Raw genomic sequence first — 24,833 nt, 5'->3', positions numbered from 1 at the left:
AAGACAAGAGCCACATTGCAGGAAACATGCGGATTTTATAACCACGCTATTATGAGTTTATTCTTTTAAGTCGTAATCACGAGGCACGACATTCATCAAAAAGAAGAAAAAACAAGCAAGCGGAAAACTGAGCACCGATTCCTTAAAAATTGCGCTAGTTTCTCAGGACATACCTAGGTTTTCATGCTCCTAATAAAGTGGGCGGGAGGACGACCACCACCGTAGCTCAAGTGGTAGAACATCGGACGCGTTATTTGAAGCTTGTAGATTGGGTCCCTACCGGCGTGAAGTTGTCTTTTTCTCCACTCTAATTTCTTTTATATTTTAATAATAATTACTACATTATTGTTAAAAGACTACAAATAATCACCTCTACACTTTCCTTGGCTGCATTGTCTGTTGGTTCTGTTTAACAAAAAAAAAATGCGCCCTTCATCGAGTCCCCTTTTTTCGTTCATGTCGTCAAAGAAATTCTCGCAAGAAAGTTTGCCTGCAATGCACAATGAGACTTGACAGCGCACCGATGCAATAGCGAACATACATAATCTACTGTTAAACAAGGGACAGTTACCCGCCGTGGTGGTCCAGTTGTTATGGTGCCTGACTGCTGACCTGAAGGTCGCGAGATCGAAACCCGGCCGCGGCAACCGCATTTTCGAAAAAGGCGAAAGTGCTTGAGGCCCGTGTGCTTAGATTTAGGCGCCCGTTAAAGAATCCCAGGTGGTCTATATTACCAGAGCCCTCCACTACGGCGTCTCTCATAATCATATCGTGGGTTTGGGACATTAAACCCCAACAGTTATTACGAAAGAGGGGAATTGTCCGAGGGGCTCGTTTTCTGTATGATACACGACTAATGAAACCGACAGATAATTAAGCCGGGGAAAGCTTAGGGGACACCATTTGTGGTTTCTTAACTGTATCGTAATGATTCTCACTTAAATTGAAAGAAATTAGCGTGGACGAAAAAAATCACCCTTCTCGTCGGTGGGATTCGAACCCCCAACCATCGAATTACGCGTCCAATGCTCTACCATTTGAGCTACAACGGAGGGTGCTCCCCCCTCTACTTTATTGTAGGGAATTTATGTGGGCTTAATACCTGGTAGTGTTAGTCAGCGCCACCCGTGGGGCCAGGCGGCGAGTGTGGAACTCTTTTTTGCCAGAGCACGTCACGGGGCACGCGATCTTCGCTCGAGGTGGCGCCTTACCAATAAACCCTCGCATGCTACCTAAGGCATGCCAGGGCAAAGCCCTCGCTATGAAAGTACGAAAGACAAGAATGGTCCGAGGGACTCGTTCTCTGTATTATACACAACTAATGAAACCGACAGACAATTCGGCAGAGGAAATTGGCTGAAACCGACAGACAATTAAGCCTTGGCTTAAATGTCTGTCGGTTTCATTAGTTATGTGCCCAACAATTATTGATATTGCTAACAAGGAATAGTTGTTTCATGATAATCATTCCTATGAAAAACGCAACGCGATCTCCTAAATCGTTTCGTTATACCGTCAGTTCGCGTTCCTTCCGAGGCGAATTTCCCCGGTGGGACGGGCGACAATTCATCTCGCGACCTGAAACCCCTCTCCGCTTCCGGCACAAGAAAAGCGTTACTGACGAGTCTAGATGGACCACGCCCCTTGCGAATACAAAAATCCGTCAACACCTTCAATGGACTGTAAAGGAGTCGAATCGATAGAGAAAGAGAGAGAAATATATTCACATTTGGTCCATAAGTGTTTATTGCTTCGCGTAACACACAATCGCACTTAAATAGAACCAGGTTTGTTCTGCTGAAATGTGTGTGGAAGTCGTGCTGGCGCAGAAGCTAAATGTATAGGACAAAAAAAAAAACGTTTCGCCACAAATCATCCCGCCGCCTTCCTCTGTGGGTACCGCGTTCCTATTTCTAAATTTCCGGGAAAGAACCTCTTGTAGGAGTGATTTCAAAAATGTGGGAGGGTCGCGGCAGCTGCAAATTTTATTGTCAACGTGCTTTTCTTCCTTTTTTGTTTAATTTTATTTCATTTGCTGTCATGATAAATAAGTAGTTACGCATCTTTTCATTTCTATTTCGACGCATTCTCGTGCTCACGGAATCAAGATCAGAATGAATTATTTCCACGAGCGCAAAAACAAAAAAATCAATAAATGGGAGGAGTGAGGTCGCACGCGGTGTTTGGAAATATCGAACGGACTCGAAATGCGGTTGGGAAATAACTTTTATATGTTAAGCTGATTTCCGTTACACATTCGCGGTTGTGTACGTAAGCTCAACACTCCTGCTAAGAAAGGTTAGCGGAAATTTTCTTTTACTTGCATATTGCAACAAACCGCATAGGACTGGGTCTACCAGAGAACCGATAATAGTAGATGTATAACCACCCTTTCAAGCTTCCGTAACACTCGCCATTGTTGCCCGACTACGCTAGGAGCGCAATAAAGAAATTTTCATATTCAATTTTCGCAGATTCACGTATCAGATATATAGCTGCACACCAATAGTCAGAATCACTGCAAAGGTATTAAAGCGATAGCATTAGATGCTTCATCAAACACAAAAAGTGACCTTCGGCGGTGGCATCGGCGTGAACACGAACGATGCAAAAAATCATCGCCATCTGATGACATCATCATGACGTCACAGACCGCCAGAATTAGTGACGTCACATGATGATGTCATCACATTACGTCGTCGTTTGGTCAAAAGTGGGCCGACCCTGGAGGCACGGCAAAACCAAGCGAGATGTAGAGGGCTTGCAGCGTCTCCGATCCCTGAGGCAGTGCAGAACAACGTTAGGTGCATAAAGCTTTCGGAAGGAATCAACACAGTTTACTGCGAAGAAGAAAAAGAAAAAGAATATGCTTTCGCCTTCGAGTCCTTTTAGGCAAATACATAAGGGACCATGTACCTTTTAACTTCTTCTCGTGCTTTCTGAAAATGAAAGTCTATCTCGCTCTCTCTCTTTCTCTCTCTCCCCCTCCCTCGTCGTATATGTAGCTGAAACCAGCTGTAGTGAGTGATAACGTTTTTACAGCAGCAAATGTAAGTGTGCTACCTAATGTACAATGAAACGCCCTTAACGGTGGAAAATGTTCAGAGCGACATTCGCGCGCAAGTTTGCAGAACTGCCGTTAAGCTTGAAGTTCAAACTTCAAGCTTAAAGAAACACTTGCTCCTCTGCGTTACCTGTTCAGCAATCTTCTTAACACAAAAGTGTTTTATGCTGGGGTCCACCAAGACTCTACTGACGTCATTTCCGTCCCGGAAATGACGTCAGTGGAGTCTTTTACCAACATCTGCACGTTACCAGTCATTTCTGTCGCGGAAATGACGTTGGCAAAATGCAGTAAGGTAGAGAGGTGGGCTAGTTAAAAACAATGCATACTTGAAAAATCAGCGCGAACACAACGGAGACACAAGACGAGCGCTGTACTGTGTCCTTCTCGTCCTGTCTCTCCGTTGTGTTCGCGCTGATTTTTCAAGTATGGTAAAATGCAGATCAACAGATGACCAAGAAGAACTAGTCCTGATGACGCGGATGACCTGGAAGTCGAACCCGCGACCTCTCGGTCTCTCTACCCACTGCGCTACCAATGCACATACTCGAGGCTTTGCAAACGCGCCTTATGTATCGCACATCTTCTCCGCGAGAAAAACGCCAATGGGAAGTGGAACGCCTTCGCGCGTTCACGGTTCAAGCTACGAACTCGGCACCTCACGTCCCTGAAGCGCTGCGTGGTAGTGTATGCATGAGCATGGCCAGAGTGGAAAGGCGCGTGGGCGTTCCTTCTTACGGGTTTCGCAAAACAGCTGTTTCCACCTCCCGCCGTACCCCCGTTGTGTCTCTAAGACTTTGGCGCTGCGTTCGCCACTGCCATCCGAGCAAAGCTTACAGGCGAGGGCACGCTCGCCTCACAGGATCTTCGCTGTGTCACAATAGGCGTTCCGAATTCCGCCATGCGTCCTGCGTTTGCCGTCTCGTAAGCCGGTAGAACGGCGCACGTATCTCGGCCTTAATTGTAATACCGCCCCGCGCGGTGGAGAAACGCTGCTATTCTGTACTAAGCAATAGCGAAGGCGGTAAGGAGCGCCCGCGCGCCTCTCCTCTCCGGTCATGGCATGAGCAGAGGCATAGGTTACACCATAACTGGAGAGCGTACACCTTACCGTTTCTCGCAAATGACGACGCTTTGAATGCGTGCATATCGAGTGCCAGTGTTTGTTATGTGTTTCGTGATGCCATCTTTGTGCGAGATTCACCAAATGCTGTGTCCAGGTATATGCTAACTGCTTCAACTACCACAAAGGTTTAACCATGATCGTGGACATTAGTCGTCGGGATGGAAATGCGCCACCAGGAGCCAACGTCGGTACACCCACGTTCCGTCCACCGACCAGCGGGAGCTGTGTTGCTCGCAGTGTCTCGTCCCAAGTTCGCTGACTTTGGCCGCTAGGGGCACGCAGTTAAAAACACGCACGCATCCGCCCTCTAGGACACAGTACGCCCACTCATGCAGGGGGACGACGCACGCATCGTGTTCCATTTTGTCTGGGCTCATCTCAATATTGCTTTTTTAACACGAAAGTGTTTTATGCCGGGGTTCACCAAGACTTTAGTGACGTATTTCCGTCACGGATATGACGTTGATAAAATGGACGCTAACTGATGAGAATGAAAAAGTTCCCCCACCGATAATCGAACCTACGGCCTCTTGGTCCGCGGCAATAAGCGCCCGGCGCTGAACCGACTAAGCTAACGAGGCAGATGCACGACAGCCCACAAACGCGTCTTATATCTCTCACACATTCTCTCTCGCAAGGTGCTCTTTCTGTTGGCGGGGCTAGACGGGGCGGGGCGGTGCCACCGTCTGTGAGCGGTGCAATGAAGTAATGCGGCTACTTAGTAGCGCCGATAGAGAACGATTTGGTGACGACGCAGTTAAACCATGACCTCCGAGATTGCGCGCCGGCGTGTAATCTCGGAGGTCATGGTTGAAGAGTCTCGATACCAGCGAAAAACACTGGCCGCGCTGACATCGGGGAGGCGCCTTAGACGCAGTTACGTTGTTTGCATTTTGCTTCGTCTTAGCGTGTGACGGCTCGCTGTCGGAGTAGTGCAGCTTCCACATGCACCAACGGTGTTTCGCCGCCGACTGCTTCGAGTGCGATAGCACTGACTAATAAAACTGCTGCAGTAAGCGCTGCAGAAAGGCAACGATGTCGACGGACGAATGCCGTGCCTTGATGGAGCGAGACAGAGGCCAGTGGGACGTGGAACGCTTGCGCGCGTTCGCGGCTCGAGCTACGAACCTCTGCCTTCCGTGTTGCTGAAGCGCAGTGTGGTAGTGTATGCATGAGCACAGGCGTAGGTTACCCTATCCCTCGGGAGCGCACACCGTGCCGTTTCCCTGCTTAATTGAAGACGCTTTGATGAAGTGCATATCGAGTACCAGTGTTTATGTGTTTGTTGATGTCATCTTTGCGTGTGATTCACGATACGCTGTGTCTGAGTACATGTTAAAAACTTCAGCTACCGCAACGGTTAAATCATGATCATGGGCGTTAGTCGTCCCGATGAGGATGTGCCACTAAGCGTCAACGTGGGCGCATCAACGTCAAACGGTGCTGCCGTTGTACAATAGACATTTTACAAGCTCTCTTATATCACTACACAATAAGCACTACTCCTGTGAAGACACGTTTCACTTTCGTGTTACACCGATTCCTTTGACAGAGGGATCAACCTCGTTTTTTAGGAGCGAAGCTCCTTAGGCCCGCACCCCGCCGTCGCCGTCGAAGCTCCCCGCCGCATCACAGCTCCCCACCTCAGCCTTGCCCCACCCTACCACCCTCATGAAAGCCAGCCGCGAGATCAGGCGCATAGTCGTTTGCGTCCCATTTCTAAGCAGCTTCGCTCATCGGTTGTATTCGTACACGTAACAAAAACGCCTAATGCTTGACCGCGTTGAGCAGCGTGTCCCGAAGGATAAAAGGCACGATGGCGCGATGATTGACAATGTTTGTCGCCGAGAGTATGCCTAAATTTTCAAACGGTAACATTTGCGCAATGACACTTCCAGCTTAACTCCTTGCTCTAATGCGAAGGGCTTAAGGGGGGATGTTGGGCTAAATGTCAACTTCTCAACTGCCGCAGTAATTTCGATAAAAAAATGAGGAGTATGAATACATATTGCAATATTCAAAACCCTAGCACGAATACAAAAAAAACTGCAGCTGTTATAATAATCAATCTAGCATGCTAACTTAGGATATCAATTTAAACATAATGAAAATGTGCGAGTTATTTAGCATTTTAAGCCCTCTAGAAGGTTTGTAGTGCAGGATAGGCCCAGTCACTTATTTTTTATGACGTTTCTGTAAAAATGGCGTTGCTCTAAAAGCGAATATTATTTTTTTTCCTTGTCACTGCATGTCACACTAGTGAATTGTTTTGTTTTAGAAACTACTTTGGCATCAAAAAAGTACCTTAGCTTGTTCCTGACAAAATTTCAGTCTAGAAGCAACCTTGTAAGCTGCTTTTGGTGAAGCAGTTTGAAAATGATAGTTGTCCTAAGAGACTCGTTCCCCTCAAAAGTGCGAACTGAGAAAAATGAGTTTAAAGTTTTCACAACATGCTATTTATTTCGATATTCAAAACAATTTATCAAAGTGATCCCCTGCATAAATACAGCCTCCTTGGTCAATTTGACACTGTTCATTATCAAAGTGATCCCCTGCATAAATCATCATCATCATCATCATCAGCCTGTCTACGCCCACTGCAGGGCAAAGGCCTCTCCCATGTTCCGCCAATCAACCCGGTCCTGTGCTTTCTGCTGCCACGTTATACCTACAAACTTCCTAATCTCATCTACCCACCTAATTTTCTGTCTCCCCCTCACGCATAAATACAGCCTCCCTGATCAATATGACACTGTTCTGTGACAATTTCATGCAATCGCGTCTTTCAATTTTTCGAAGCTTTCTAGCTGTGAACGTTGCTCACAACACGCGTTGTTCACAAAACGGACCACGCGCTGATCGCAATGCACTCCCAGGAAAACGAATATATAAGCCGAGTGGCACAAAAACACAGCAAAATTGGCGTGAAACCAGCAGCGGATGGTCACGTGATACGTTTCCGCCATTTTGAGCTGCCGTCCCAGTTTTCCAGCGACTCTGCTGTCAAGATGTGCCTTTTTGATTTATTTGTTTGTCCTCTGATACGCGAAAAAAGTCGCAGCTTCGCTCGCTCGGAGGCTCACCGCTGCGGTACCACGTGACTTGGTACCACGTGACTTCACGGCGCTTAGTCTCTCAGGCTCGCCGTAGACGGCGCGCCGGCTGCGCCGTCTGTGTATGTGCGTCATCGCAAACGACAGGCTGAGTCCAATCATCCAGTTATATATAGCCAGACGGCAGACTGCCAATTCTCAAGCAAAGGCAAATTTGCCTGCTAAAACACCGGAGCAAAGGGAGGCCAGGTTATCACTACAGAAGCCAAAGTTGGTCACTATTGCGAACTACTTCACGCACCATAACACCGTCTTCGTGAGCATTCGAGAAACACAAAGATGCACACCACCAGATGTGCAATAAAGCCTAATTTTAATGAAACACTGCGCGCGTAGTCTTTGCTAAACCAAGCAAAACCTACCTTTCGCTCGTGATAACTACGCTTACAACGTTTAAACTTCAGCGAGTTTTCTTTTATACACTGAGGGATACCTATCATTTTACTCCTTAGAGGTGGTTCACCACACTCCCATGGGTGAGCACACAGTGCTCTAAATTGTCTCCTTTGAAACGCGTAAGCATTTCGATGCCTAGTAAACGAGAAGGCTGTCTGTCCGTCCATCTATCACGTAAGACAATCATCGCTACAAGGAAATAAATGAATATAAGAAAATGAATTTTCTTGGTGGGCCTGGGTTTTAAACCCAGACCACTACGCTTCGAAGTTGAGTGTCTTAGCTACTGGACTACGCAACCACGCTTACAGAATGCGAATATATAAGACCCACGTGAATCCCAACTGTGTTTAAAGCGCGGGCAAGGACCGAGTGATTGTTGTGTGATCAGCTTGATGAACTCTTCTGTAAAGCGCGGATGTTTCTTGTGTGTGAACATTGTTGACGTGCGAACACTGTTGACGTGAGAACATTTTTCTTATGACGTGTGAACATTGCTGGGGTGAATTGGCATTTTCATGCGTAAATTTTGTACCGCTTGATCCCGGCCGCGGCGGTCGCATTTCATCAGCATCATCATCAGCCTGAATACGCCCACCGCAGGGCAAATGCCTTTCCCGTGTTCCGCCATTTTTTCCCACGTTTCGCACTTCGGTGGAGGCGAAATGGTAGAGGCCCATGTACTTTGCGATATCAGTGCACGTCAAAGGGACACTAAAGAGAAACAATGAACCGGTTTAGATCGATAAAGTGTGCTCTGAGAACTCTAATGTCGTTAATTTCGCCATCATAGGTTTATTATTAGAGGAGAAAATCAAATTCAAAGCTTCATTTTTAAATTTCGCGCCGAATTCTCCCCGCATGACGTCACAGATTTCAAGATGTATTTATCGCATTTTAGCGCCATTGGCTCAACAACACTACCTAAACTTGGTCTATGGCCCCCTCAGAGGACAATGTACTTCATTTTACGTAGTCCCTAGTAGGCGCTGTCAAAACATGTGACGTCACGGCGAATGGTGCGGAAACTTCAAGGTGGCATCGCCACCCACATTTTGTTTTTGCGTGTTTTCTCGCTTACTAAGCGTCTTCTCGCAGCAAGCGTGGTGTTTTTGGTATCGTGAAAGAGTACTTTACTAATATCAGAAAAATCGTATTGCTCTTCAGTATCCGTTTAAAGAACACCCGATGGTCGAAATTTCCGGAGCCCTCCACTACGGCGAGCTTCATAATCATATGATGGTTTTGGCACGTAAAACGCCAGATATTATTATTTGTATTGCTTTATGGTTGCTGACAACTTCATAATGCAAATTATCAAGTAATAGAAGAGGAGTACCCGGAGTCATATCTAGGCACCAACCTTTCCTTAAACATATTTAATAAAACAAAGCACCACACTCGTGGTGCGAAAACAAATATAAACAGAGAACACGTTCAAAGAAGACTTCGTTGAATTTCATGGCAGTGGAATAAGAGTCACCTATAGTACGAGATGCAAAGCCGACATGGAGGCTTTGCCATGGCCGATGCGGTACTGTGGGAGGGGGCAAGCAGTAATGAGGAATAATGATCATCCTCATTGATTCCGCCGTTGACAATCGTATCAGTAGAACATTGCAGCATTGAAAACGGTTTCTGTTTTAACAAGTGATCCGGATGATTTAAATAACAGTGATTGTTATAGTTTTCATTATGGTGATTGAGATGGTGGTGGTGATGGCGTCTTCTGAAAGGTGTTCTACAGGTGGCATCAACGACAAAGACCTTCACAGCTAATTGGCCCTTGATGGTCTGTGCAGTGCACTTAATGCCAGCTCTCTATTATACTTAACTAATGTTAGCTCTGTATCGGGTGCAGTTAACTAATGCGCAGTCATCGGCACAAAATAAGCATTACGGAAGTTTATGCGTCCGGTATAATGGACATACTATCTCTATATTACTAAAAATTTGAATCCGAAAAAAAATATATTTTCTTCAGTCGTTTGGTTTTCTTCTGAGAAATGAAAACTTGAGATGAAACCACTGTAGTACTTCCAATTAATTATCTCACATACCTGATGCCTGTACCTCAATTTTATGTAATCAGCGTAACTAGACAACATTGTTTCAGGACTGCGGAGAACTTGCAAAAAAATTGTTAGCTGAAAAATAGCACCACTTGAGCTAAAACGCATTTGTCCGGAGTCCCTATCGACAAAAGCGCGGCCTCTCTGCATGTGTTGCCCGTGACATTCCATCTATCGCAATATGCTAGCTTTTCGTTTAACTTGCCAAGACGATAGACAGTCTTCTTTCCTATACAAATGGAAAGGACAGAATCTTATATGCAGAGCGTAACCGGAACGCCGTAATCTTTCTCTTTATTTCTTTTTCGGCAGTTAAACGGCGTTTCTTGAGTTCAGAAGCAACAAACTCGTGCGACTGTTTCGTCACTTGAGGACTCACAAAACGTCAGCCTTAAAGCGTTTCTTCTTTTTATTTTTGCAACGGCTTGTAGATGCCTTCTTGAGCTGCCTTTTCAACTCGGCATGGCCCCAACAGCAGATTTACACCGTGATGCTTTCGTTACAGCTTTCTAACTGTATACTCTGGCAAACGTTAAAGTACTTTTACGTACCTGTTTTTTCAGATGTAACCCACCGTCCTGGGACATGGTAGGATAGGAGTGATCCCACCCGGGTAAAGTTACGCAGCAAGCTGAACAAGGTAAGGCGCGTTCGACCCTTTCCTTTTTTATTCTTTTATTTCTTTCAGAAAAATATTTGCGCCTGTTATGGCAAGAATTTAAACAGACAAGTTCATTCTTCCTACATTGAGAAAAAGAATATACAATGTCTTCAGTAGAACAATTTACCAAACACAATGTGTTGTGTTCAAAGCATGGTTTTCAGAAATAAAATATAAAAAGCGCTAAGCATCTACGATTTGGCTATACAAAATGCGCCGGCAAGAACAGTGCAAGCGATCACAGCAGTGGCATGCAGTGGCAAGCAATCAAAAATCATCTTATCATGTCGTTAAGGAATAAAAAAAAAACTCACTAGCGCTAGTGACAACGTTAAGGTAGCCACGCTTGCTGAATTGAAGTTCCAACAGTGTTTCTTTTCTTGGACTCCTCAGTAACCGAATCCTCAGTCAGGGAGCGTAAATGCCCACCTGCAAAGTGGTAAACGCCACTTTTTTTTTGGTTATTTCACAGTCTTTCAACCCGACCGGCGGTAAGTCTTTGGCAATTTCCCACTGGGACATCGTGTTACACCATTAGGGTTTCCAGCGAGCGCGCGTTTTCTCTCGGACTGAGCTACACGCCAACATTGGGAAGAGCGAGCAGCAAGCAGCCCTTTGTTTGCCAAATGGAATTCACAGTGCAAAGGGGCAAAAGATTTTAGTTCACATTCCTCGCTTACCGGTGAGGTGACTGAACCGGTGAAAGCTGATCTGGCGTCGACGGCGACACGCACTGAAGTCCACGGCATGCATTGGCACACATCATCTTCGTTTCTCTCTCTCTCTCTCTGTTTCTCTCTCTTCTTTCCTTTCGGAGTTGTGTCTCGTTGCCCGTTCAAACTCCGCTAAGCTGCCCTAAACCTCCCCTATCCGTCGGCTACTGCTCGTGATGCTTTTATGTCGCGAATTCCAGGCCCACTCCACAACACCGGGGTACATCTCGCTGCCTCGACGTTTTGCCGCATTTCTCAAATTCTCGCTTTGAAGTTTCACTTCTTTTCTGTCTCTGCAGCTGTGCGTAGCTCAATTCGAAAAAGAATTCTTGCAGCGAGAGACGAGGGAACCTAAATATGCGCTTTAGCGTTAAGTTCTAAGAAGAATGTGTTTACATATGTTATAGGAAATTTATGTGCGGCTTCGCTTTTATGTCGAGTCCACAGATTTTGCGAACTACGTAGCGGAAAATCCCGCAATGTGCAGAAAACTTCACGAAAATAGCTAATGCTACAACGGAGTAGCGCGATTCTTAAGTACGTAGCTAACATTTCTTCTGTATTCTTTCGGTACCAATTTGAACATACAAGACTTCCTTACATATAGTATGCAGGCGTTTTCGTTAACTGAATTAGGGGGCCTGATTAATTCACTTACTAACCATCCTCCGAACAACTGCCATATAAGTCGGTGGATCCGTTAGAATTAAGGATGAAAATTGTCCACAGTGTTCATGGACAGAATACAGATGAACATTACTCAACAAAACAACCGTACAGGAAAACAGAGTGGTCTACAAAACCTATTCAGTTACGGTCCTCCACAGATGTTCTGTGAACTGTTTAATGTCATCTCTATCAGGTCAGAGAGAGACGAACATACTAATTTCAGTGATATAGCGGAAAGAAATCTGTCTCTCTGATGGTCTGATTTACTTCTCTAGATGCTTGTGATAATTACGAAATATGGTAAACACACCAACAGCGCATACAGTGACTGGATGAAGATACGTGGCCTTGAGTGCTGCAGGGCTAGTGGCAACGTCTCAGGAACGTCGCTCAGCCAAAGTATGCGGTGGAATGTTTAGTCTAGTACCCGCATGCACTGCATTGGGGATCTCAGGAGCCCGCAAGTGTGTTTCGTCACACGAACCACGCATCCGCATCTGCGCAAATGATTATTCCTCTTTCGGGGTAGTCTACAAAAATTGTGTATAGGAGTCATATATTTTTTTACTAAATATATGCAGAATTTTATCTCTCCGACGCTTCAAACACATCGACGCAGCAGAGAAATGCGGGACTAATTTCGTCTAAACCAAAAGCAGAAGTCACAGGCTCGCCGCAAGGGCGAAGCAATGAATGCGATAGCAACAAATTAGAACGCTATACGAAGTAAGGCTAGCAGTAAGCTCCTTTGGGGTCTGATATTGGATAGTTCTACAAAACGCTGACGTAAGGGAGCACGGACGCTCCAGCAAGGGAAGCGGTTTTCGTGCAGTCTTTTGCCTCAACGCGAAGTAAGCGGTGAGGGCGCAACCCGTGCAAGGGTAAGAGTTGTTTACTCACAGCGCGAGCGACCGTGCTCATTTGATCGAAGTTCGGACCCAGACTCACTAAAACTTTCCTGAAGCGGACTCACTCGGACTCAGAATCCCTATAACTTTTCTCAACCGGACTGACTAGGACTCAATCTCACCAAAATATAACTCCCCCAGACTCACTTGGACGCAGGTTCACGGCTCGATCTGAGTCTGAGTGAATCTGCCGACCTATGCTCGAGTGTCCGCATAATTGTTATCAAAATAAAAATGTCATTGCCATGTGTTAACTATGTAACGCGCACTTCCAGCGGAGAGAGCTGTCACCTTCACTTACAAACAACACTCCGTCGGTGTCCTCAAAGTGGGCTCGGTAAACACAAGGCCCGCCAGCAAAGATGAGAGTTTGACCAGTGTTCCCGGACTGCAGCTCATAGTGAACGACTGTAATCTTGTGTTTATTTATCAACTTTTAGACAGTTTGCACAAACAAACATAAGTTCGACCCCTCCCCACGCCACACCGCACCGCCTCGACAACACGAAACCCAAGGAACGCAACAAGCCCACCCTCGGAGCAAGTGGCCCTTAATTTCATAGATAAACACTTCTATCAGGCCTCTGCGCCATCAAAGTTCACGTAATCTCGAGCAAAACTTGTTGCGAATGCAAACACTGCGCGCGCCCTGTTTTGAATGTATCACTCACTTATACGCCAGGCTTCCATGCCATGCGTGTGCTAAACCGCGAGATCACGGGGTACCTTCCATCTATTAATTGTGCAATCATCCAGTTCTCGTGAAGACGGCATAGTGCGGGACTGTCGCCTCTTTCGATGCACAAATATTGCGCGTGCCGCTTTCGTTGTGTATGTAGTGACATACAATCGAGGACAGAAGCCGGCATAGAAATTGAAGTCTTCGGGTACTCAACTGGCTTAAAAGGGGTCGATTGGGACATGGTTCAGCGGTCGTTTCTTCTATGCACGGAATGTGTGAGAATAAGGTACATAATTTAACAAAATATTCAGGAACCCTTCCTCTATCGGAAAAATAGGGGCAAGTGAAGATTGGCGTGTGCATGCCTCACCTACCATTTTTCTGTCTTTCTTTCTTTCTTTCTTTCTTTCTTTCTTTCCTTCTTTCTTTATTTCTTTTTCTCTTTCTTTCTTTCTTTCGTTCGTTCTTTCTTTCTTTCTTTCCGTCGCGTTCCGCAATGCTCCCTCCGAACTCTTTCTTTCCTCCGCGCCGGGATCGGACCTTCATCCACATCCTTAGCAGCGCAACACATCAGTTGCTACAGGCAACAACAACGGCCGTGCGTTGATATCCAGGCAACAATGAAATGTGGCAACGTGCGATGACAAGTCACCTCGATAAAAGATCACATTGCCATATCAGAAACGCCTGATCACCGACAAGACCAACACCGAGAGAGCATCAATTATTGGAAAACGGCGCGTACAAATACGCATATGGCCGGCACATCTTTAATAATATAATAATATCTGGGGTTTTACGTCCCAAAACCACGATATGATTATGAGAGACGCCGTAGTGGAGGGCTCCGGAAATTTCGACCATCTGGTTTCTTTAACGTGCACCTAAATCTACGTACACGGGCCTCTACCATTTCGCCTCCATCGAAATGCGACCGCCGTGGCCGGGATCGAACCCGCGACCTTCGGGTCAGCAGCCGAGCACCGTAACCGCTATACCACCGCGGCGGACGGCCGGCACATCTTCGATGGGCGCATTTTTGTACGCTCGCTAGTGCCGGGTTTTTCGAGTACAAAGCTGGCGCCGCCACCGAAATCTGTAACTCATAACAAGCTTTGCTTGAAAAACAACCAGATACGTTGGATGTGATTTAGAGGAAGGTATGGCCAAATCAAGAGAGGGAAGGGGTGGTGGTGGTTGGGATTGCATAGGTCCTTGGAAGTGGCGTTGGGAGTTTCCCGTGGACGCTCAGGCCAGAGTGCAGTTAGAGCGAGGTCTGCTGTACCAATCGGGGCAAACTGTGTCAGCTTTATAGTTCTTTTCTTTTCCTTTTTATCCCATTTCGTATAGTTTCGTTCTCTGCTTCTCGTTTGTTCAGTGTTTTTTTTTTATCTTCTGCTGATCACTTCCACGTCCCTACTTCGGCGCCTTGTACGACACCACCACTTCCCCACTAGCGGTCGTGGATAGGTTCTTTCTTTTTCGATATCGTCAACTTGACCTTTCTTAGTTTTTTGCGATGCCTGGGGATGGACTCTTTGCAGCTATCCTTTCTTTCTTTCGCGTCGCCTATCTTACTTTTGTTTATTTTTCAGTCGTTCTTTCTTTATCGCGAGTGGCCCGTTGGACATGGTTCTTTGAACACGCCTCGGAGAAAGACAGCGAGCGAGCACTGTGAAAGGAATAGACGGCAACAAACAAAAGCGAAACAAAAAATAGAAAGAAACGGAGAAGGCGGCAGCTGGCAACGGCGAACGTACGGGACGTGTGAGGCGTTGGTACAGGACTGCCGAGGCGAAGCACACGCCAGAAAAAAAAAGAAGGAAGACAAGCGCGCGAAACCGAAACCAATAATGAAACAGAGCCGAGAAATGAAGGAAGTAAGGAAAGAAGGAAAGAAGCAAAGAAAGGAAAGCCGCTACTCGGGGGAGGGGGGAGCGGGGAGACAGAACGAAGCGCGCGCGCGCTAAACAAAGCCCGCACAAGCCGAATCCAAAGCTTCGCCCCCCCCCAATCTCACCGCGCGCACACACCACCACCAGCCGACCAAGCCACAACACTCACGCGCAAATACGCACGCACGCACGCCATACAGAAGAGAGGAGTTCGCCTCGGGAAGCGTGGGCGGCGAGGCAGCGCGAAAAGGAGGATATAGGGAAGGCTAGGGAAGCGGGCAGCAGCGCGTTGGGCGCGCACACGCACGCACGAAGCAGCCTACCAAACGCGCCCCCTCCCTCCCTTTCCAGACTCCAGCTTTGAGGGTCGAGCCGCCGGTTCAGAATCGATTGCTCCACAGGAGGGAACCGAGGGTGGGTCGGGAAGGGTAAAAGGGGAAGGCGGGCGGGAAAGATAGGGCGGAACGCCTCGTACGTGCGTGCGTAAGCGAGTGTGCGCGCAGGGTTGAAACGCGGGTTCGTGGCCGAGCGCGCGCAATGCCCGGAGGGGGTGGAAGGTGGGGAGTGGGGAAGGCCAGTGGGGTCGAAACCCAGGGTTCAGAACCGCGCCGCGCGGGTCTTTCGCTTCTCCTCCCCCTTCTTCTTCTTCTTGTTCTTCGTAGCCCCGCTCGTGCGGTGTGCGTGCGTGTGTGTTTGTGCGCTCGCTAGAAGCCCTGGATCCGGCGGCGCGCACACGCCGGCGGCGGCGGCGTTCGCTCCTTTTGGGGTTTTGCGCCCCGAGTCTCCCCCCCTCCTCGCTTCCCTAACCTCCCCCAGCAGCAGACCACGTTGCGCGCCTCCTTCGCCTCCCTTTCTCCCATCGTCGAACACACAGCGTGGTCCTTATTGATCGCGCCGGCAACACTGCCGGCTGTCTGTCACGGACAACTCCTCTGAGGCGAACCGAGAGGAGATCCTTCCTTCCAACTCCCCGCCTCCTTACATTTTTCTCCCCTTTTTTCCCCATTTTTTTACTTTTTTTCAGCGCATTCTCTCTTTTTCTAGCGTTCTTGTGTCCGGTATGAGACTCCGCTCTGCTTCATTCTTCCTTTTCTCTTTTCTTGATATGTCTTCTCGCTTGGACCGCTCCTACCACTAGCGTTGCCAGTGTCGCCTCCAAGTTCCCGCGCTTTTTTCCCTTTTTCCTTGTTCTTTTTTTTGCCTTACGTGTTCCTTCTATTCCATGTCCCGTTTTTATCGTCTACTCTGTTTCCTTTCGGTGCGCGGCTGTCCCACGCGAGCACTGACGTGCGTTACGTGTGTGGCGGTGATGGTCTTCTCTGGCCAGCCGTGCCTCGCCTGCTTCTTCCTTTTTCCCTACGCGTCCCCTGTTTTTACGTTTGTCGGTTTGTTTGTTTCTCCCCCTTTTCATGCGGGTTCCACGTGCTTGTTGGCTCGTTGCTGCTGCTGCTGCTGCTGCTGGTTGCTCGCATCGCTCTGATCGCTGGTTCGTGGCCGTTCGCCGGTCCGCTTCGGCGGTCCACGGGACGCCTCAGCCTATACCCCTGGCTTTCACGTCGGTCGAGACGTTGCTTGTCCCTGTACGGCTTTGGCTGCAGTGTGGTCTTCTGCGTTGGCCACTTTACGTTCCCTAGGCCAGACATTCGCTCCCTCCTGCCCGCCCCCCCCCCCCCCCCACCCTCAGCCACTGCGGACCGCAATCGGACTCGCTTGCGCTCGAGGTGACCCTGCTCGCGATTCGCGTTCGCCGCGCCGAATCTTTGCTCGTGATTTGGCAATGCTCGGTATTGTCGATTTCTTGCGTGGTTATTAAGGCGAATGCCTTAGAGGTCTAATGAGTCAATAAGATTTCGAGATTTGGCGAGAACTGACGACACTTCGCGAGACCTTGTCGTCAGCCCCAACAGGAATGATGGAAAAAATCTAGTAATAAAACTCGGTCAAAAGTCACGGGTACTAAAGTGTGTGTGTGTGTGTGTGTGTGTGTGTGTGTGTGTGTGTGTGTGTGTGTGTGTGTGTGTGTGTGTGTGTGTGTGTGTGTGTGTGTGTGTGTGTGTGTGTGTGTGTGTGTGTGTGTGTGTGTGTGTGTGTGTGTGTGTGCGCGCGCGCGCGCGCGTGTGTGTGTGTGTGTGTGTGTGTGTGTGTCGGCGGTCGGCGAACCAAAAATCACATAACCTCATTGGAACATGACGCCATCAATGACGTCATCACGAAGTCACAGAATGCCAGACTGTTACGTCATCATGACGTCCCAACATAATTTCATCTCACTACATCGTCGCTTGGTCAAAGGTGGGCCGACCACGTGGGCTGTGCAAAGGCTGGCTATGTGAGGTGCGGAAAGCTTGCAATATTGCAATAGATCAGACCCCGAAGGCAGTGCAAAACCCCGTTCGCTGCCTCAAGCTTTCAGCGAGGGGTGTATCAATACATCGGCTGAGAAGAGAAAGAAGGTGGCTTTCACCTTGCAGTCGTCTTCGGCAAATGCACAATTGACAGTGTGACATTTTGTTTGTCTCATACCGCATGCTTAGTGCATACAAGTTGCGCGAAGGAAATTGCAGTTAACAGGACACATCGTGGATGATAAACGGATGAGGCGCCAGAAACTGCTGCCCGCGTTTCTCGGCGATTCGGTGGCGTTCTCGTTACAGCGAATTGATAGACGCCGTCTTCTTTCGTGAAAAAGAAGAAAAATGTAGTTCGTAGATTTTACGTATACCTTGAAGGGACCATTGCGCGATAAGGTTCACTCTGCGTGCATGTAGCCCTCGCGCTGGCTCCTTTCTTACATTTCTATTTGCCAATCCCCTACCTCTAGTGTAAGGTTACAAACCTGACGTTATTAAATTATAGACGTAAAAATACAGAGATGATTACCATAGATGTGCTAGTGTTCGTTAATTGGCTAGCTACCAGGGTAACGTGAATGAATGAATGTTTTGTTATTATTCAGATAATCAGCGAAGTTTTTATTAGCATGCCTGTCTACATTGGGTCTTTAAGAGTGCGGCGCTCAAGCTAAGAAAAAAAAACATTTTTAGTGCACACAGAAGTGACATCACGAATGCATTCATTTTGATTACCAAAACCACATCTACAAGTGCATGAGCATGGAGGTTCGCAGCATCTACTGCACAATAAGAAGGAAAAGTGCACGAATAGTAAACCGTGCGGTAATACACGTATTGTACAACCTATTATATTTTCTTACTCTCACTCATGTGCCTTACTGCAGGCTTTATTTCTTGATTCCCAAAAACGTGCAATCTTGCTTAAGACAAAAAATAATCCATTGGTGAACAATTTCCCGTTCTCCTGTCAACCCATTCTCTGTGATGGGAACCCTCTTGGCAACAAGACGCAGTTTCTATGTTTTTACTTTCCCTTAGCAACAACTGCTACGCTTAGCTACACGCAACATCGTTCAATAGTTCTAAGCTCGCGCAAGCTCTAGGAACATTATTTCAATCGCGGTTGAAGGTAAGGCCACACATTAAGCGTTTTCGTTCATCTGTGCGTCTCTGCAATATTTCCCATTATAATGTTACGGGATTGACTTCGGTACGCAAGGGTCTAATCCTAGACACTGTGCAGCGTACAGTTGCCTTGCTGTTTCTTTACATTGCTTTTTCTTAGTTGATGGTCAGGACACATTTACGAAATGTTATTTATTCCCGCAACCTATTTTGTTTTCATTTTAATCAGTTATAAACCTATCATAATTGACCAATAAGCGCAAAAAGCGTTGTTTCAACGCCTCTTCTATCTTTTAAAAAATGAAGGAGGCGCTGGCTGGGTGTGCTGCTCGAGTTCCTGCTGCCGACAGACCTCGGTGAGCTACTGTAGTTGCGACTTCCCCCTTCCGTCAACACGCTGTTATGTATTGATTAACTCTCTCCCATGTGCGCAGGGTAGCAAACTGTGCGTTGGTCTGGTTTACCTCTTCCTAGCGTTTTCTTTTGCCTCTCCCTCTTTAACGAATCGGGTGAAACCTAACGCCCAAAGCACGAGAACTGCGCAGGCGACCGTAGGTCAGGTTAAGGTACGTCAAGTCCGGTCTCTCCCGAGTAGTTTCTGGAAGTTGCAGAGAGCAATTCATGTTTGACCAACGAAAACGTAGCGTGCTTAGCAGCGCAACGCTTCCGTTGCTACAGGCAACAACGACGGTCACGCGTTCATATCCAGGCAACAATAAAATGTGGCAACGCGAAATTGACAAGTGACCTCGATGAAAGATCAGATTGCCGTATCAGAAACGGCGGATCGCCGTCAAGCCCACGATCGGAGAGATTATCAATTATTACAAAACAGCGCATACAAACACGCATGCGACCGGCACACCTTCGAGGGCCGCATTTCGGTACGCTCGCCGGCGCCGAGTTTTTCACGTACGACGCCGAAATATGTCGCTTATAAAAAGCTTCCCTTAATACCGTCGTCTCGCCTGAGACGTCTGGGCCGAGGTTTCCACTCTATAGTGCACCGAAGACACAGCTGCTGTCTCCGTCGCGAACACAGGGGCGTGTGGGCGAGCAGAGTCGAAGGGGGAAGAAATACCGTGAACGTGGCACAAGGTTCGACCGTTTATCATCCGACCCAGCTCCCTGTTCTACGCTTTCGTGACCAGCGGCCACACACAGTGTGCAGTACCAGAGAGGAGGTCCCAACCCCTTTCGCCGTAGGCCGAGTCGCGGCCACCGTATATAGGCACGCCCTCACCCACGATCGCGTGGCTAGAGCTCGTTGCACCTCCGAGACCCCGACTCGGGGGGTTCTGAGGCGGCGAGATTGGCCACGCCGGCGGCTACAGCGCCCCGCCGCTGCTCCTACTCCACAGGCTCGTCTGTGCAGAAGCCGGAGCTGGGGTTCGCCTCGGTCGTACTGAACCGCGTTGGCCATGTCTGCAGCCTTGTGTGGATGTTAAAGATCTCTGTCTTTTTTTTTTTTTTTTTAGAGAAAGAGAACAGCTGTCGATGCCTTTAACCCGTTCTCTCGTGGTTCCAAAACCCTCCTCGCCTTCCACGCTTCTCTGTACCTTTCCCCGCAGTGGCTCGCCATTTATTTCGTTGCTGCAACTGTCACCGTCGTTGCTATATCGACGTCAGTGAGTCACTGGCATCATCGTTATCATCATCACCAATAGAACGACTTTACGTCAGTGGTACAGTGCCGCATCGCACTTTTAAAGCGTTGGGACATCAAACTGCGGTTAATGCAGAAGTACTTTTTTTTTGCGTGTGTGGGAAGGGGCGCAGGAGGGAGGAGTTATTTCGTTCGCACCTCACCAATAATATTCGGAGTGATATTCAACAAGAATGACACCACGTTTCTGCTTTTTTTTGCTTCCTGAACGTTGCGCAGTCCATTACATGAGCCTTCGATGCATCGGAAGAGGGTATATTGAGGCTGAAACGCTGTCTTATACAGTTTATGCGAGCGTCGTCTCTATCGTCTCCAGGGATATGGGAAAACAATCACCGCCTAAGAACTCCGTATACAGAGGGCTAAACAGTGATGCTGAAACGTGCGGCCCCAGTGTTTAACACTGGGTAGTCCAGGCGGTTCACTAGTCTTTCTCCATTACTGGTAACGTCTGTCCAGAAATCTTAATTGGTATTTGCCGCCCGTGTGTTCCCTTCTTCGTTATTAGTGGAGCAGTGGTGAGTAGATGGGGCTTGTCCAATTTATGTGGCACGTACGGGCCAGGAGCTATTGCGTACATAGGACCGACGAAGTTTGGCTTCGCCTACCCATATGCATCTTCACCGTAAAAAGAGGACACAGCCTATAGCTGTCGCTGTCTTGCTGCCACGGGCAAACTGTACTCGTCATAAAGTAGTTCCGTATTGTTTCAGACGTAGCTATCTTTGTCTAAAAGCTAAGTGCTTTTTGCTACATTCGATTCCGTGTAAAGGAGACCAGTATCGTGTTTCACAGAAAACACGCTCGTCAAATGTACTACGTTTTAAAACAAAATCTACCGGAATGCGACTTGAGAAACATATAAGAAAGCTATTAAAGAATATCACGTAATCGAAATTTTGGAAATTCGTTCCATAGGAGTCTGTGTCGGCAAATGATCCTCTACACACTTTCATTATCCAGGTTCACCCTCTCGCACATGACGTCAGATATGAGGCGCGTGAGAGCAGCGGGCCCGCGATGACGGCCTACAACGTCCATCAAAACTAAGTCGGCCACCGAGTACATAGAAGCAAAAACCCAATAAGGTCCGACCGGTGACGTCGGAAAACAAAGTAACACGATCCCCTATGCATTTGCGCAAGACGACTTGAAAGCGAAAGCCATTTGTTCCTTTTTCTCCTCCGACTGTACTGACACTGCCCCTCCCACCCCCCCCTTCACCGAAAGCTTTCAGCACCCACGTGGTTTTGCACCGCCTCCGTGATTGGAGGCCTTAAAAACGTTCTGCATCTCGCGTAGTTTCGCGTTCAGAAGGGCCTCCGGGATCGGCCCTTCTTGGACCAAGCGACGATGCCATGTTTCACATACTCATTTTGGGAACTTGCGACATCATAGGGTGACGACATGCCTGCGACGATGATTTTTCGCATCACTCGTGTTAACGCCAACAACGGTCACTTTCGCGTTTGATGAGGCATGGAAAGCTTTTTGCCGTAACAAATAATAAACACGACGGTAAAGCGATACTAAGAACGTAGTGCTTTATCATCATGAAAACGCACAACTGTCAGTCATTTTAGTGCCGCGTACGTAGCGTCCGTAGCGGCTTTCCGTAAATAAGAACGCTGCGTTTCGCATAGTGCGCATGAGCAGAAAAGTTCTGCGCACGCGCTTTATGTGAAACGCGGTGCTGTTACGTACGCAACATCGCTACGGACACGTTCGCAGAACTAAAACTCGCTATTCCAAATACGAAACACGAAAATTCGCAGTTCCGGGATCGCACTAAACGAGCACTTTCACTCTCACTTTAATTTTCTTTCTCCTTTTTTCTATTTCCAGTTCTTACTACGTTTCTCACAACGCAGCGGCGTATCGCTCGCCCCAATTTGCATCGCTTTTGTTTTGACGATGTGGAGGGATGGAGATGGGGCTGGTTCGTCGATGGATGTGAAGAGGGAGAACACCGAGGGCTAGAGCCGAGTGGAGGAGCATAGCGCTGAAGAAGCTTGTTCCTTTCTTTCTTTCTTTCTTTCTTTCTTTCTTTCTTTCCTTTCTTCTTTCTTCTTCTTTCTCTTTCTTTCTTTCTTTCTTTCTTTTCTTCTTTCTTTCTTTCTTTCTTTCTTTCTTTCTTTCTTTCTTTCTTTCTTTCTTTCTTTCTTTCTTTCTTTCTTTTCTTTTCTTTTCTCATTTCACACCGCAATCCTTTTCAGAGCCACTCCCTTTTGTCTGGCCCGGCAGCGAGGTAACTGACACTTGAAAGCTCGCGATCCTCTTTAACCTAAGCGAAGCGAACCGCTATGACAGCCTTCGCTACGTCCGTGCAGCGAGCTCATAGCAAGTGCGCGGGCGATACGGCTTGCGACGCTACACTTATTCCGGCACGCTCGGCAGCGGAATGCGAGATGTGCACAGTGAATCTGAAGAAACGTCGGAGAAAGATACGCAAAATTTAGAGATATGCGCTGCACTTTTAGCGTTGTTTCTTTTACCGGGCACAAGTTTGCGCCCAACGAAGCGTTTCGTCTTTAGCGGCTGCGTTTTGCCTTCTTCACCGTCACAACCACGTGACAGTACGCTGGAGAGGCGTTGGCTGGAGTCGCACAGAACTGACGAAGCATGGTGAACGATAGAAATTTTGTGATTGCAGCAGCGAAAAAGGAAAAGAAAAGTATGGAGGTCACTCTAATCTTCGACTTAGGTGTCTGGTAGTCGCACCCTCACCTCGGCGTTCGCGTGTCCTGCTCTATTCCTCGTGTTAACTTTTGTGTTTAGTCGCACCCTCACCTCGGCGTTCGCGTGTCCTGCTCTATTCCTCGTGTTAACTTTTGTGTTTAGTCGCACTGCCGGAGCTGATCGCGGAGGCCACGCAGAAAAGAAACGCTTGGTTAGGATCTACTACGCCAGGTGCCGCAGCCATCCCAACTGCTCGCAAGAAAAGTGTCTGCTCTTTCAGTGAGCTCATTCAATTAATTTCATTAATTATCCTGACAGTCAATTGGTCCTCATATTGGTAAATTACTCTCACAATTGCAACATCACCATGCTTTCCGCGAGAAGAACGCTTGGTAAGCGAGAAAACACGCAAAAAGAAAATGTGGGTGGCGACGCCACGTCGAAGTTTCCGCACCAAACACCTTGACGTCATATATTTTTACGGCGTCTACTAGGTCCTACGTAGCCTCTAATTACTAAAGATGAAGCACGTTGTCCACTGACTGGGCCATAGACTTTACATACCAATTTTCAGGAAATTTGGTTGTGCCAATGACACGAAAATACGAAAGATGCGCTTTGAAATCCGTGAGGTCACGCGCGGAGGTTCCGGCGCAAAATTTCAAAATGAAACTTTAACCTTGATTTTCTCCTGGATGAATAAGCCTATGGTGGTAAAATTAACGACATTAGAGTTCTCCGAGTACAATTTATTAATATTGTTACGGGGAAGAAACCCGTTGCTGTTGTGCAAGCACTGCGCCTATACCGTGGCCACTGGCATCGGTACGAAGCTCCGTAGTGGCAGAAGGGTCAAAGTGTGCCAGAACTGGCGGGTTGGTGAGGATGGCAACGAGGGATGAGAAAGCGTGCGCTTGTTGTTGGCCCCAAGTGAATGCGACGTCCTTTTTCAGTAGGCAGGTCAGAGGACGGGCCACGTCGGCGAAGTTCTGGACAAAGCGACGGAAGTAGGAGCACAGTCCAAGAAAACTGCGGACGTCCTTGGCCGAGCGGGGTGTGGGGAAATCTCGAACTGCTCGGACTTTTCCAGGGTCTGGTTGCACGCCCGCAGCGTCAACAAGATGGCCGAGTACGCAGATTTGGCGTTGTCCAAAGTGACATTTCGACGAGTTAAGTTGAAGGTTAGCGCGTCGGAAAACATCAAGCACTGTGGACAGGCGAGTAAGATGGTTCTCGAAGGTGGTGGAAAAAACAATAACATCGTCCAGGTAGAAAAGACAGATGGACCACTTCATGCCGCGAAGGAGAAAGTCCATCATGCGCTCGAAAGTCGCGGGAGCATTACACAAGCCAAACGGCATCACCTTAAACTGATAAAGTCCATCAGGGGTCACGAAGGCAGTCTTCTCTCTGTCTTGGTCGTCCACAGCGATCTGCCAGTACCCTGAGCGCAGGTCGATTGACGAGAAATATCTGGCGCCGTGCAGGCAATCGAGCGCGTCGTCGATACGCGGGAGAGGATACACATCTTTCTTGGTAATATGGTTCAGATGGCGGTAGTCAACACAGAATCTCCAGCTATTGTCCTTCTTTTTAACAAGGACAACGGGGGAGGACCAGGGGCTGGAAGAGGGTTCGATTATGCCCTTATGAAGCATTTTATCCACCTCCCGTTGTATAATAACACGCTCCGGTGCTGACACGCGGTAT

At 47.9% G+C, this 24,833-nt stretch overlaps 1 protein-coding gene across 11 annotated transcripts in view; it reads left to right on the top strand.

The window, feature by feature from the left end:
- Nucleotides 1-24,833, top strand: part of LOC119372049 (trithorax group protein osa) — a 303,909-nt gene that overhangs the window by 68,909 nt on the left and 210,167 nt on the right. For all 11 annotated transcript variants that reach the window (XM_049419720.1, XM_049419721.1, XM_049419723.1 and 8 more), the window contains exon 2: nt 10,335-10,411. The gene's annotated coding sequence lies outside the window, so the exon portion shown is untranslated. The remainder of the gene's footprint in view (nt 1-10,334; nt 10,412-24,833) is intronic.

This window comes from Rhipicephalus sanguineus, chromosome 10 (assembly GCF_013339695.2).
Source record: "Rhipicephalus sanguineus isolate Rsan-2018 chromosome 10, BIME_Rsan_1.4, whole genome shotgun sequence".
Lineage (NCBI taxonomy): Eukaryota > Metazoa > Arthropoda > Arachnida > Ixodida > Ixodidae > Rhipicephalus > Rhipicephalus sanguineus.
The sequence above is the reverse complement of the archived record's forward strand: the minus strand, read 5'-3'. Positions and strand labels throughout refer to the sequence as shown.